Below are 13,566 nucleotides of genomic sequence, written 5' to 3' on the forward strand. Positions count from 1 at the left end.
AGCCATCATTTAACAGACGAAAGTCACTTTTAGCTCACTGTAACTATTGTCTAAACATGGGTTTTATCCGTCAAGTGACAGTTATTTTATAATAAAAAACAGCTGCGTACAAAAAAATATTTGAACTTTCTCTGCTCGCGGAATCACGCACACTCACAAGATACCTGTCGCAACAAACTTATCATTTTGTCCTGTATCAGTATACATTCACGTGAGGCTGGCTACCATTCATAAGTTCTCACTCATTTAGTGTACAGTACCCTCTGCTTCCTGCTCGTATCTCGCCGGATACGGCATACGCATCTACGCCGACCTGGAGTGTCTCCATTCCGGGAACCAGCCACCGCACCGCCTACTCAGAGCGTATCGCGGCGGCTCCATAATCTCTGATAAGGGCTCCACTTATCATCCAGGCAGGCCGCGGAGTTACTCTCAAATGCGACCTGCACGCGGCCACCTAACGTAGCTACACACCTGTGACACCCCCACATCTGCTGCTGCGTCCACACACGGCGAGTAACAACAGGTAAGGACCGAATTGTTTGTTAGAGAATGTACGATGATCTGTCTCCATTTGAAGTCACTCTGGTTACTAAGCGTTATCGTTTTATACATGACATTTATTGGCAGTTTGCGAATATGAACTACCGTCAGCTGTACAATGGAATGACGACACTATGAAAATTTGTGCCGGGCCGGGGTCGAACCTGGATTCCCTGCTTGTCGCGAGCGGTCGCCTCATCATTTGGTTATCCGAGCACGACACACGGCCACACCCACACTTCCTTGTGTCTACAACCTGTACTCGTACATCAATCACGTATATTCCCGTACATAACAGACATTTTACTTGAAAGTCGCTTGGGCGGCGTCGGCGGTTAAATGTGATATTGCATGACAAATGGAAATTTGTGTATGGCCGTGAGTCGTGCTTGGATACCAAAAAGGTAAGGCGACCGCTCCCGATAAGTGAGATATCCCGGTTCGAGTCCGGGGTCCGGCACAAATTTTCATTGTCGTCATTCCATTATACTGCTGATGGTAGTTCATACTCACAAGTGTGAATACATTTCATGGGTTTCATAACGCCTTCAGTCGCCGCAGTGCCTTTTCGTTCGGGCATGCCTGCATGGCAGAAGGAACTTTGCATCGTAATTCGGAAAAACACAGTCACTGCAATATCATGTTTCGTTTTAGTCGTTGTTACGTGTGGTGCCCGCATGATACAAGCTGTGCTACGCATTCTAGTATGGTTTATGTATGCTAACTATTTTCAGGCATACCAAGCCTCGCAAAAATGCTTCAGCTGCGATAAAAATTGCTCTTTGTCATTCTGTATCAAAAGATTTATTAAATCATCATATCAGCCTGTTCGTTTTACACAGGTGAAATACCCATATGAATAGAGCACGGTTTCTGATTATGGTTAAACACATTAACATTAACTTAAATCTATCGGCTGGTGTACATTCATTCGCGATGAATAAATGAAGCCACGTTTAAGAATAATCTTTGTTATAAAGTCTAAGAACATCGTTCGCGCCCGAAATCTTTTGTTCAGATGGTTCAAATGGCTCTGATCACTATGGGACTTAACATCTGAGGCCATCAGTCCCCTACACTTAGAACTACTTAAAACTACAGACATCAAACACATCCATGCCCGAGGCAGGATTCGAACCTGCGACATGTCCGAAGGAACAGGTACTGCAGCGACTACAGCCATTATGAAATACATGAAATGTATCTGCAATTGCAAAGATGGTCAACCATCGTCACCATAATGGAATGACGATAATGAAAATCGGTGCCGGACCGGGACTCGAATTCGATTTTCCCACTTACTGCGAGAGTCACCTTACCATTAGGCTTTCCGAGCATTCTTCATGGCCAGATCCATGTATGTATGTCCAAAGGAACATTACTTTGGACTTTTGAATAACACAGGCACTGGAATATTGTGTTTACCCGCCAACACGGGGCAAGCGACTTCCGTACGGGAAAACTGATACTAGATGGACGAGTACAGTTTGGACTTATGGAAGTGTGCTCGGATAGCCTAATGGTAAGGCGACCGCTCACGACCAGTGAAAAATCCGGTTCCGAATCAGCACAAATTGTTATTGCCGTAAGTCCATTATCCAGCTGATGGTTGTGCATATTCGTAAATTCGAACACATTACTTGTAAATCAGCGAAGGTGCGTCACACCACCGGCTGGTACCATTTCTGCACCATCCACAGCGCTTCAGTGTGTTCTCTTAAGTGGGTGCCGAAAATCTGTCCGCTGAGCTGATACGTATGTTGTTGAGAAGAGAAGATAGCTATCACGTATGGTAGGAATGTTCAAGCTGAAAACGGAAGTTTTTACGCGATACATTGGCTAAATAGTAAACAATGCAAACTATATCATCAGACAGAAAATTAAGGATGGTCAGACTCGCCATTACTTTTATTTAATTATACCTTTTAAGAATATAAGCTCTACACCTACATCTACATCTTCATGGATACTCTGCAAATCACATTTAAATGCCTGGCAGAGGGTTCATCAAACCACCTTCACAATTCTCTATTATTCCAATCTCGTATAGCGCGCGGAAAGAATGAACACTTATATCTCTCGGTACGAACTCAGATTTCCCTTATTTTATCGTGGTGATCGTTCCGCCCTATGTAGGTCAGTGTCAACAAAATATTTTCGCATCCGGAGGAGAAAGTTGGTGATTGGAATTTCGTGAGAAGATTCCGTCGCAAGGAAAAGCGCCTTTCTTTTAATGATGTCCAGCCCAAACCCTGTATCATTTCTGTGACACTCTCTCCCATATTTCGCGATAATACAAAACGTGCTGCCCTTCTTTGAACTTTTTCGATGTACTCCGTCACTCCTACCTGGTAAGGATCCCACACTGCGCAACAGTATTCTAAAAGAGGACGGACAAGCGTAGTGTAGGCAGTCTCCTTAGTAGGTCTGTTACATTTTCTAAGTGTCCTGCCAATAAAACGCAGCCTTTGGTTAGCCCTCCCCACAACATTTTCTGTGTGTTCTTTCCAATTTCAGTTGTTCGTAATTGTAATACCTAGGTATTTAGTTGAATTTACGGCTTTTAGATTAGTCTGATTTATCGTGTAACCGAAGTTTAACGAGTTACTTCTAGTACTCATGTCGATGACCTCACACTTTTAGTTATTTAAGGTCAACTGCCACTTTTCGCATCATTCAGATATTTTTTCTAAATCGTTTTGCAGTTTGTTTTGATCTTCTGATGACTTTGTTAGTCGATAAACGACAGCGTCATCTGCAAACAACAGAAGACGGGTGCTCAGATTGTCTCCCAAATCGTTTATATAGGGAAGGAACAGCGAAGGGCCTGAAATCACTTCTGTTTTACTCCATGCCTTTCCGTCAATTACTACGAACTGTGGCCTCTCTGAGAGGAAATCGCAAATCCAGTGACATAACTGAGACGATATTCAAGACCACGCAATTTTACTACGAGATGTTTGTGTGGTACACTGTCAAAAGCCTTCCGGAAATCCAGGAATACGGAATCGATCAGAAATCCCTTGTCAATAGTACTCAGCACTTCATGTGAATAAAGGGCTAGTTGTGTTTCACAGGAACGATGTTTTCTAAACCCATGTTGACTGTGTGTCAGTATACCGTTTCCTTCGATGTAATTCATAATGTTCGAACCCAATATATGTTCTAAAATCCTGATGCATATCGACGTTAACGATGTGGGCCTGTAATTTAGTGGATTAATCCTACTACCTTTTTTGAATATTGGTGTGACCTGTGCAACTTTCCAGTCTTTGGGTACGGATCTTTCGTCGAGCGAACGGTTGTATATGATAGTTAAGTATGGAGCTAATGCATCAGCATACACCGAAAGGAACCTAATTGGTATACAGTCTGGACCAAAAGACTTTCTTTTATTAAGTGATTTGAGTTGCTTCACTACTCCGAGGATATTTACTTCTACATTACTCATGTTGGCAGCTGTTCTCGATTCGAAATCTGAAATATTTGCTTCGTCTTCTATTGTGAAGGCATTTCGGAAGGCTGTGTATAGAAAATCTGCTTTGGCAGCACTGCCTTCGATAGTATCTCCACTGTTGTCGCGCAGAGAAGGCATTGATTGTTTCTTGCCGCTAACATACTTCACATACGACCGGAATCTCTTTGGAATTTCTGCCAGGTTTCGAGACAAAGTTTCGTTGTGGAAACTGTTATAGGCCTCTCTCATTGAACTCCGCGCTAAGTTTCGAGCTTCTGTAAAGGATCGCCAATCTTGGGGATTTTGCGTCTGTTTAAATTTGGCATGTTTATTTAGTTGTTTCTGCCACAGCGTTCTAACCCGTTTTGTGTACCAAGAAGGATCAGGTCCGTCGGTTTGTTAGTTTGTTTGATATAAACCTCTCAATTGCTGCCGATACTATTTCTTTGAATTTAAGCCACTTTAGATTTAAGCTACTAGATTTAAACGGAAAGTATTTGGAAATTCTTAAACAATGTCGTAAATAGTAAAAGACGCCGAGAGGAAGCTATCAGCAACCGCAATAAATTTGTCTTTCGAGAGATAGCAGTGCTCTGAGGAAGCCGATAAGTGGATGCTGATGGCACCCAAATCTAAAGATCGAAGGTCATTAATGTAGCAACGAGAAGAGAATTTCTTGGAAAATAAAAACTTTCATTCTAACAGTAAACCCAAGTTCTGGTAGTCTGTGAGTCTCGGTGTAACTGCGTCGCGTGACACGAGTAGGTGAATGGACTTCAGAGACGTCGTATTCAGGATTGACGTTCTACGACGTCGTTACCTATCTTGGCGCCTGCAGCTCAGTATCGTGAACGTTCCGTTTAATCAGTTGATCAGTGATGGCACGTGATGTGTCGCATGCGCTCCCACGATACTGATGACGATAGCTTCCCATGTACTGCTGACCTTATCTCGCAGTACTGTACGTTATCTGCCGCTGCAGATCCAACGGATGTAGATAAACGTTCCTCGGGCATCAGAATCGGTGATTTACGAACAGTACGTTCTCTGCTAATATCCACTAACGTAATACAAGTATCGCCGGCCGGGGTGGCCGAGCGGTTCTAGGCGCTACAGTCTGGGACCGCACGACCGCTACAGTCGCAGGTTCGAATCCTGCCTCGGGCATGGATGTGTGAGATGTCCTTAGGTTAGGTAGGTTTAAGTAGTTCTAAGTTCTAGGGGACTGATGACCTCAGAAGTTAAGTCCCACAGTGCTCAGAGCCATTTGAACCATATAATACAAGTATCAGTGACAGCATTATGAATATGACAAGTAGCGACTAGGACAGGAACAACAGCTGTCTTACAGATGAATAAGATGGTACAGAAGGAGGCGGACGGAATTCGTTATCAGCAAAGAACCAACAACAACAAAGTGGGTCGATCGGGCGAACTCAGTCGACTGTGGGTGACTTGATTGTGAAGTAGAAAACCGAAGGAACAGTCACAGCTAAACCAAAACCAATCACACTTCATCTACTGATGGACAGGTACCGTCAAGGATTGTGGAGAGAGACTGTGAACAATCGCATGGAATCAGCGGGAGGAATCAGTCGTGAGTCACGAAGTTCCCCCAGCAGTCCAGCTACCACAATGACTGTGCGTAGGGAGTTAACAATATCGGGGTACAACTGTCTGTCACCTCCTCATGATACACACGTCCCTGTGGTCAATTCTAAGTGACGGCTAAAGTGATGTGAGGGGAGACGTCACTAAACAGTGGATGAGTGGAAATGAGTGATTTGGACTGATGAGTTTCGTTCCAATCTTCAGCAATCCGATCGAAGCGTTGGGTTCGATGAATACCTGAAGAACGTTGCAAGCCGTAATGTCTACTCCCATCTATGAAATACATAGAAGGTGGTGTTTTTCGCGACACCCCTACTGCGCTTCACAAATCGCTGTACTTGGTAGGATGTGAACAGATTTTATAACTTTGTGTACTTCTTACAGTGGTGGAACAGTTCAGAGACGAAAAGTCTTGGTCTCACCACGACAATGCATCTTGCAGTAAAGCAGCATCTGTGAGTCAGTGGTTTGTGGATAAGGACATTCCTGAAATGGACTCGCCTGCACAGAGTCCCGACCTGAACCTGCGAAACACCTTTGGAACATCACACTAGACCGGACCGTCCAGCATCACTAACTTGTTTCTTTTGTCCTCTTGAGGAAGAATCGTCTGCCATTTCTCCAGCGTCCCCAGTTGAGTTCAAGCTGTTATAGAGACGAAGGATGGACACACTGCACATTAATGTCCACTAGAAGGTGTCCTAATACTTTAGATTACAGTATAAGCCACAGATAAAATTTGTTTGGAAAATTGTTTGCAAATGTTCTTCAAATACTCCCATGATTTCATTTATAATTGGTATGTTTCCTTTTCGATGATTAGTTTACATGTTGTTTTAGCCTTATAATAATTTATTTTCTGGCCTGCTTTCAATTTTAACTGTTAACCTTTTTTGTTTACTTGCATCCACAAGTCTGTCCTATTTTACAAAGGACTTTTGTACGTACACTCCTGGAAATGGGAAAAAGAACACATTGACACCTGTGTGTCAGACCCACCATACTTGCTCCGGACACTGTGAGATGGCTGTACAAGCAACGATCACACGCACGGCACAGCGGACACACCAGGAACCGCGGTGTTGGCCGTCGAATGGCGCTAGCTGCGCAGCATTTGTGCACCGCCGCCGTCAGTGTCAGCCAGTTTGCCGTGGCATACGGAGCTCCATCGCAGTCTTTAACACTGGTAGCATGCCGCGACAGCGTGGACGTGAACCGTATGTGCAGTTGACGGACTTTGAGCGAGGGCGTATAGTGGGCATGCGGGAGGCCGGGTGGACGTACCGCCGAATTGCTCAACACGTGGGGCGTGAGGTCTCCACAGTACATCGATGTTGTCGCCAGTGGTCGGCGGAAGGTGCACGTGCCCGTCGACCTGGGACCGGACCGCAGCGACGCACGGATGCACGCCAAGACCGTAGGATCCTACGCAGTGCCGTAGGGGACCGCACCGCCACTTCCCAGCAAATTAGGGACACTGTTGCTCCTGGGGTATCGGCGAGGACCATTCGCAACCGTCTCCATGAAGCTGGGCTACGGTCCCGCACACCGTTAGGCCTTCTCCCGCTCACGCCCCAACATCGTGCAGCCCGCCTCCAGTGGTGTCGCGACAGGCGTGAATGGAGGGACGAATGGAGACGTGTCGTCTTCAGCGATGAGAGTCGCTTCTGCCTTGGTGCCAATGATGGTCGTATGCGTGTTTGGCGCCGTGCAGGTGAGCGCCACAATCAGGACTGCATACGACCGAGGCACACAGGGCCAACACCCGGCATCATGGTGTGGGGACCGATCTCCTACACTGGCCGTACACCACTGGTGATCGTCGAGGGGACACTGAATAGTGCACGGTACATCCAAACCGTCATCGAACCCATCGTTCTACCATTCCTAGACAGGCAAGGGAACTTGCTGTTCCAACAGGACAATGCACGTCCGCATGTATCCCGTGCCACCCACCGTGCTCTAGAAGGTGTAATTCAACTACCCTGGCCAGCAAGATCTCCGGATCTGTCCCCCATTGAGCATGTTTGGGACTGGATGAAGCGTCGTCTCACGCGGTCTGCACGTCCAGCACGAACGCTGGTCCAACTGAGGCGCCAGGTGGAAATGGCATGGCAAGCCGTTCCACAGGACTACATCCAGCATCTCTACGATCGTCTCCATGGAAGAATAGCAGCCTGCATTGCTGCGAAAGGTGGATATGCACTGTACTAGTGCCGACATTGTGCATGCTCTGTTGCCTGTGTCTATGTGCCTGTGGTTCTGTCAGTGTGATCATGTGATGTATCTGACCCCAGGAATGTGTCAATAAAGTTTCCCCTTACTGGGACAGTGAATTCACGGTGTTCTTATTTCAATTTCCAAGAGTGTATTTATTCACCACGATCGCAATTTCTATCAGCAAAAAATTATTTTTGTGAAAAGTCTTGACAACAAAATGTATTCTTAAAGATGAACTAGTTTTCAAGTCATTTTTATTGTCACAGCTTTTACTTGAGAATGTCAAAATAGATCGAAATAGCATTCGTTGTGAATAATACATTTAATAACAGTCCAGACGGAAAATCTGCTATTTCTAAACAAAAATTCCTTTATTAAGTTATTTCATTCTACGAGCCCAATGTATTCTGCAAAACTAAGATGAGATTACCATACCCGGCTTACGCCTTACAACTATAGGAAACCTCCCTAAATTCCGTGCTCCAGCATGAGATAAGTTTCTTCAACGCTATTCCTCCATACTTTAATATCTTCAGACCTGAATACTTCCTCTGCCGATACTGAGTGCAGTTTTGGCGATAAGGTACCTTTTTCTTGCTCCTTTTCAATGATTAATTACTGAATATCTTCAATAAGAGGAGTGGAAGCTGCAGCACTGGCTTATAATAGCTCACCGCACAAGAATCACAACCTTAAAAAAACACACTGGTCGCTTAAGAGCGCTGCTGATCGTGTAGAATGGGTAGTAGTTGGCCACCCAATACTCAATCAACGATGTAGGTCGTGGCAGTGAGACGTTGTGCAAGTGCCATTCTGTGGTGGCAGTTGGGTGCTATTCTGTCATTCTGCACAACGGATTAATCTGGGATGTACCCTTGACCCTGTGGCTCCTGCAAGACGCAATTTCCACCCCCACACTACTACAGAAGTCAGACAGACGCTCCTAACGTTCTAAAGAGAACTGGCTGAAAATTTTTCAGCAAAATTTCTTATGTAACTAGTGGGATACGTGGGTACTGGAGTAGTGCTAGCTAGTGTTAGAAAAACATGAAACTAACGGAAATTATTATTTATTTTGCTAAAATTCTGAGAAATCACAATGGCACATTTAGTTATGAACTGAACAAGTTATTTCTGGTTTTTTTTCAGAATGTGAAGTTACCTCCTAAGGATAGGATTCGCTAATGAAATTTCTATACAAAGTTTAAGATTGTTATTGACTTGACAGAATGGCTGAGAGCCGCGCCTACTCAACTTGAATAATTATCCGCTAGAACGTTGCTAGGTATGGTCATGGCTGTCGTGTGTGAAATGCAGTGAAGTGTACTGTTGTGGAGGAAATATGGGACTCGCAATAGCTGTAGCGCACAATACTGTAAGCTGCAATGACTGCTGTCTGCGTCGCTCGCTGCTGACAAATAAGATAACTCTCATTCTCTCTGGATTGATCTTCGCCAATCAAACTCTCCATACGCCTTGATGAAGAAGGACTCCTATTCGCCCCTAGTTTAACTATTGGCGTGGTACAACGGTCAGATAACCAGTCCACGACGATGCCACTCAAAAATTCTCTCGCAGGCATTTAACTTTAACTCTGTCCATTCACACCGCACAATGAGTGTGGCGGCCAACACAGTGAACAACGCTTAATCGCAAGGACTCAATATAGAGTCGCACTCCGATTCGCTTTCGACAGAGGTGCTCTCCCAGTGAAGTACTGAGGAGAGATTTGTTCCTCGCTCTTTGAGTACATGTGCGAGCGCTCAGGCTCTCGTTACGTGTTCTGGCTCCAAGAGCGACAACGGTACGGCCCCTCTCCACACCGGACGTGAAGGGGTATATCTTTCGGTCTCTTCCATTACTCCTTCAGCTCAAGGCGTCAGGAATATCGTCTGCCAATCGGCATTGCTCTTCTAAAACGGGAGAATGACGTTTCGTTTAAGGTGGCCAATACGGAAATCTGTAGAATCGGCGTTTGGTGCTTGCTGTCTCCCTGTGAAAATCTCTGAAACTGCATGCTATATTTGTAAAGAATGCGTAGGCCGGATGCTCCCACACAATGTAGCGGAATTTGCTTTTAAGCCGAACACGGGGTCGTTCTTTCTTTCACTCAGGCATCAGGCCAACACTGTCCACACCACGGGCGGGCGGGGTTGACTCGTCCTCTGAAGGGACCGGCATCCCATTGTGCGGTTTGCGTCTCCTGAACTAAAATCCCCTGCGACTGTGGTCTCTTGAATGTGTGTCTGTACACCAGCCTCGAGTATTTCAATCTTGGAGCGCATTTGCGATATACTAGTTATCTGCATATCGTTTCATGAATTCATACAACATTGACTTTATCTTATCGAGTTTGGATTCGAATGAAGCGTCTTGATGTGCAGAATATAACTGTGAGGGCGGAATATGTAAGCAATGAAGGTCAGGAGACCACAACGTCTTACATATGGTTTTATGGAATAGGCGCAGTAAGAGGTATCGATGTGGAGACAAGTCAGAATAGGAAAACCTATCGTGTTTGAACGTGCCCATCACCAAATATATGGTACTATACATATACAAGTCATTATTTAATATTGTTACCAAAATTCTCGAAAAGTACTTGACCGATTTACTTAAGATTTTTACATGACACTCTAATAAACATACTGACGGACATGGGTTGTATATTTTATTAAATAGCAAAGCTACCTGATTTCAAGGCGTTGAGTGCATCGAACGCCCAATAAGGTTTTTGAACCTGAGTGTCTAAAGTGTATGTGGCAGTTTTAGTTCAGACCAGAGGTGGTTCTGCGACGTTTTTCGTATCATAAATTTGGCTCATCCATCAGTTTACCATGAACGCTAATGAAGCACTTAATTCAGTATTTACAGTGTGGAATGCTGCCCTTAAAAGATGCCCGTTTTTTCCTATAATACACTCTAAGAAAAGAAGAAAACGACGCACTACGAAAAAATTATCCAAATGTGATGGATATCGGTATACGTTATGTACATGTACAGACAAACAAATGGTCTCAGAAAAAAGTGTACGATTTATTGAAGAAAAAGAGCTCCACAAATTGAGCAAGTCAGTAACGAGCTGGTCCACCTCTTCCCCTTATGCAAGCAGTTATTCAGCTTGGCACTGTTCTAAGATATCCTTCTAAGGGATATTATGCCAGATTCTGTCCAACTTGGGCGTTGGATTGTCAAAAGCTCGAGCTGGTTGGACGGCCTTGCCGAGCTCAGTCCGAAGCGGACTCATCAGCTTGGGGTTATCAGGTTCAGTAAGCAGTGCAATGGAATATCTGAGACTAGTCTTCAGTAATAACCTCAGTAAAATGGAACTAACACTCACGTCTCCCAAAGAAGCAGCATCCATCGCAGAATCCTTAAAAATCAAAGTATTCTTTTGCTTAGATAACATATCAGTGAATTTAATCAAAGAGTGCTCAAGTGAGTTCAGTTCTGTCTTAAGTTATTTGCGTAATCAAACTATTATCAGTGGAACATTTCCAGACTGGAAAAAATTATGCTCGATTTATGCCTCTTTACAACAAAGTTTCTGTGAAACTATCGACCAATTTTAGTTTTGCCTGCTATTTAAAAAATATTTGAAAAGATTTCGTTCATGTGTCTTCTTAAGCGTCTGCCTGCAAATAATATATAGTCCAAGATACAGTTTTGGGTTCATTAAGGGATTAGATCTAGAGAAATCTATTTATATGTACAGTGAAAATTTACTTAACTCATTAGATAAGAAATTAGCGGCTACTGGCATTTTCTATATCCTTTCAAAAGGCTTTGTGTGAATCGCAGTGTCCTCTTAAGTCTGTTATAATATTATGGTGTCACCGGCAGTGCCAAGAAATGATTGGAGTCTTACCTAACAGGAAGAATGGAAGTGGTTGCGAAATACATGTAGAGTAAGCAAACGGCCTTCATCTGAATGGGCATTGATTACATGTGTTGTCCCTCAAGGTTCCTTCTTGGGGCCGTTGCTTTTTCTTGTGTGCATTAATGACCTCTCGTCTCTTGTCAAATGCTAAGTTTCCTTTATTTGCAGATGGTAAAAACATTGCAGTAAATAGCATGACAAGTGCACATTTATAAATGGCTGCTAATCAAATTTTCACTGATATTACAAATGGTTTAAAGCTAATTCACTGTCATTAAACAGTGAAAAGATCCAGTTCAGAACCTGTGAGAGATTCCCTTCCAGTATGTGTACAACATATGAAGATATGCAGATCGAAGACGCTGACAGTGTTAAATTCCTGGGATAATAAATTCATTTGGGTAGGGCACACCACTGAATTACTGAAGCGCCTAAACAAGTCTGCATTTTCAATGCGAATAACGACAGATGTCCGACATATATTTGCTTACCTTCATTCTATGATGTCAAAAGGGATCAAATTCTATGGTAACTCGTCAAACCGAGCAAAAGTGTTTAGAGTGCAAAAACGTGTAGTAGGACTCATTTGTGGTGTGCATCTAAGAACATTATGTAGAAACTTGTTCAAGGAACTGGGTTTTTAACCATTGCTTCTCAGTATAATTATTCCTTAGCGAAATTAGTTGCAAATAATACGTCTCTATCTCCAACCAATAATTCAAAACATAGTAACAGTACTAGGAATAAGAGAAATGCACATGAAGACTTAAAATCACTTACCTTGGCCCAAAAATGGTCGAATACTCAGGAACATTTTCAATAAATTACCAGCAACCATTAACAGGCTGGTTTCACATAAATCACAGTTCAAACAGAGTTTGAAAGAGTTCTTGATAGGCAGCTCCTTCTACCCTATAGCTGAACCCCTTAACAAGGACTATTAGACCCGCTTAAATAAAAACCTCTGTTATATTTCAGTTTTGACAACACTTGGTCACAACAGCCAAGATTAGGTACGTTGTGTCTAACAAATTTATTAAAAGCGCGTCACTATGTTTCATTCTGACAATGTATTAGTTCTGTAAATAGTAGCATATACACTTTATTGTAATGTAGTCATGCATTTTTACAATCTCCTGACAAATGACCAGGTAAGTGAGTATTACATTCAGATGTTCTTTGTTTTTTATGTTATACTTTCTGACATGTTTCACGCCCACGAGAATCGTCTCATTTTTGGGTCTATGGAACGAAAGATGAATCTAATCCAATCTGTTCTAATCACTGAAGACAATTCTACTCCGGTCAGCAACATAGCACGCCGAACGTGCCCGATACCGCTGCAAACGGGCTTGTTCGTGTGCGGAGGTCAATGGTAGCTGGTGCAAGTGGCACCGTAAGGTGAGCTCTTTCTCTGTAAGCCGCCTCTTTATGGTCCTTGTCGCCAAAGAAGAACCAGTTGCACGTCAGGTCGATGATACTGATGAATCCGGGCTTTTGAGTGCCTCTGTAACGATTGCTCGGCCGTCATATTCTGTCTTCTCACAAAGTCGACTGCTTTTGTCTTGACGCTGCGTTCAGCCAAGGTTCACTCATCCCTACCAATGTCCTCGAATAGTGGCATTGTTCTTGTTCAAATGTCGAGCGATTATTCGATTAGCCCAACAGTCATCTTTGAGCCCAACTACACGTCCGCTCTCAAGTGCTGACATCTGCTTACAATGTTCACACACCTGTCTGGGAGGCACAGTTTCCGTTCATCCGAATACACGGAATAAAATTAGCAAAGAATTTATTGCCATGATATTGGCATGTCCCCTGTCCAATATACTTGCCAGCTGTGCGGTGAAATAGC

At 43.8% G+C, this 13,566-nt stretch overlaps 1 long non-coding RNA gene across 1 annotated transcript in view; it reads left to right on the forward strand.

Moving 5' to 3' along the window:
• Positions 1-443: 443 nt before the first annotated feature.
• Positions 444-13,566, forward strand: part of LOC124545445 — a 56,026-nt gene continuing 42,903 nt past the window's right edge. Inside the window, exon 1 of the long non-coding RNA XR_006967631.1 lies at positions 444-526. This is a non-coding gene — a long non-coding RNA (uncharacterized LOC124545445). The remainder of the gene's footprint in view (positions 527-13,566) is intronic.

Source organism: Schistocerca americana, chromosome 8 (genome assembly GCF_021461395.2).
Source record: "Schistocerca americana isolate TAMUIC-IGC-003095 chromosome 8, iqSchAmer2.1, whole genome shotgun sequence".
In the NCBI taxonomy this organism is placed as follows: domain Eukaryota; kingdom Metazoa; phylum Arthropoda; class Insecta; order Orthoptera; family Acrididae; genus Schistocerca; species Schistocerca americana.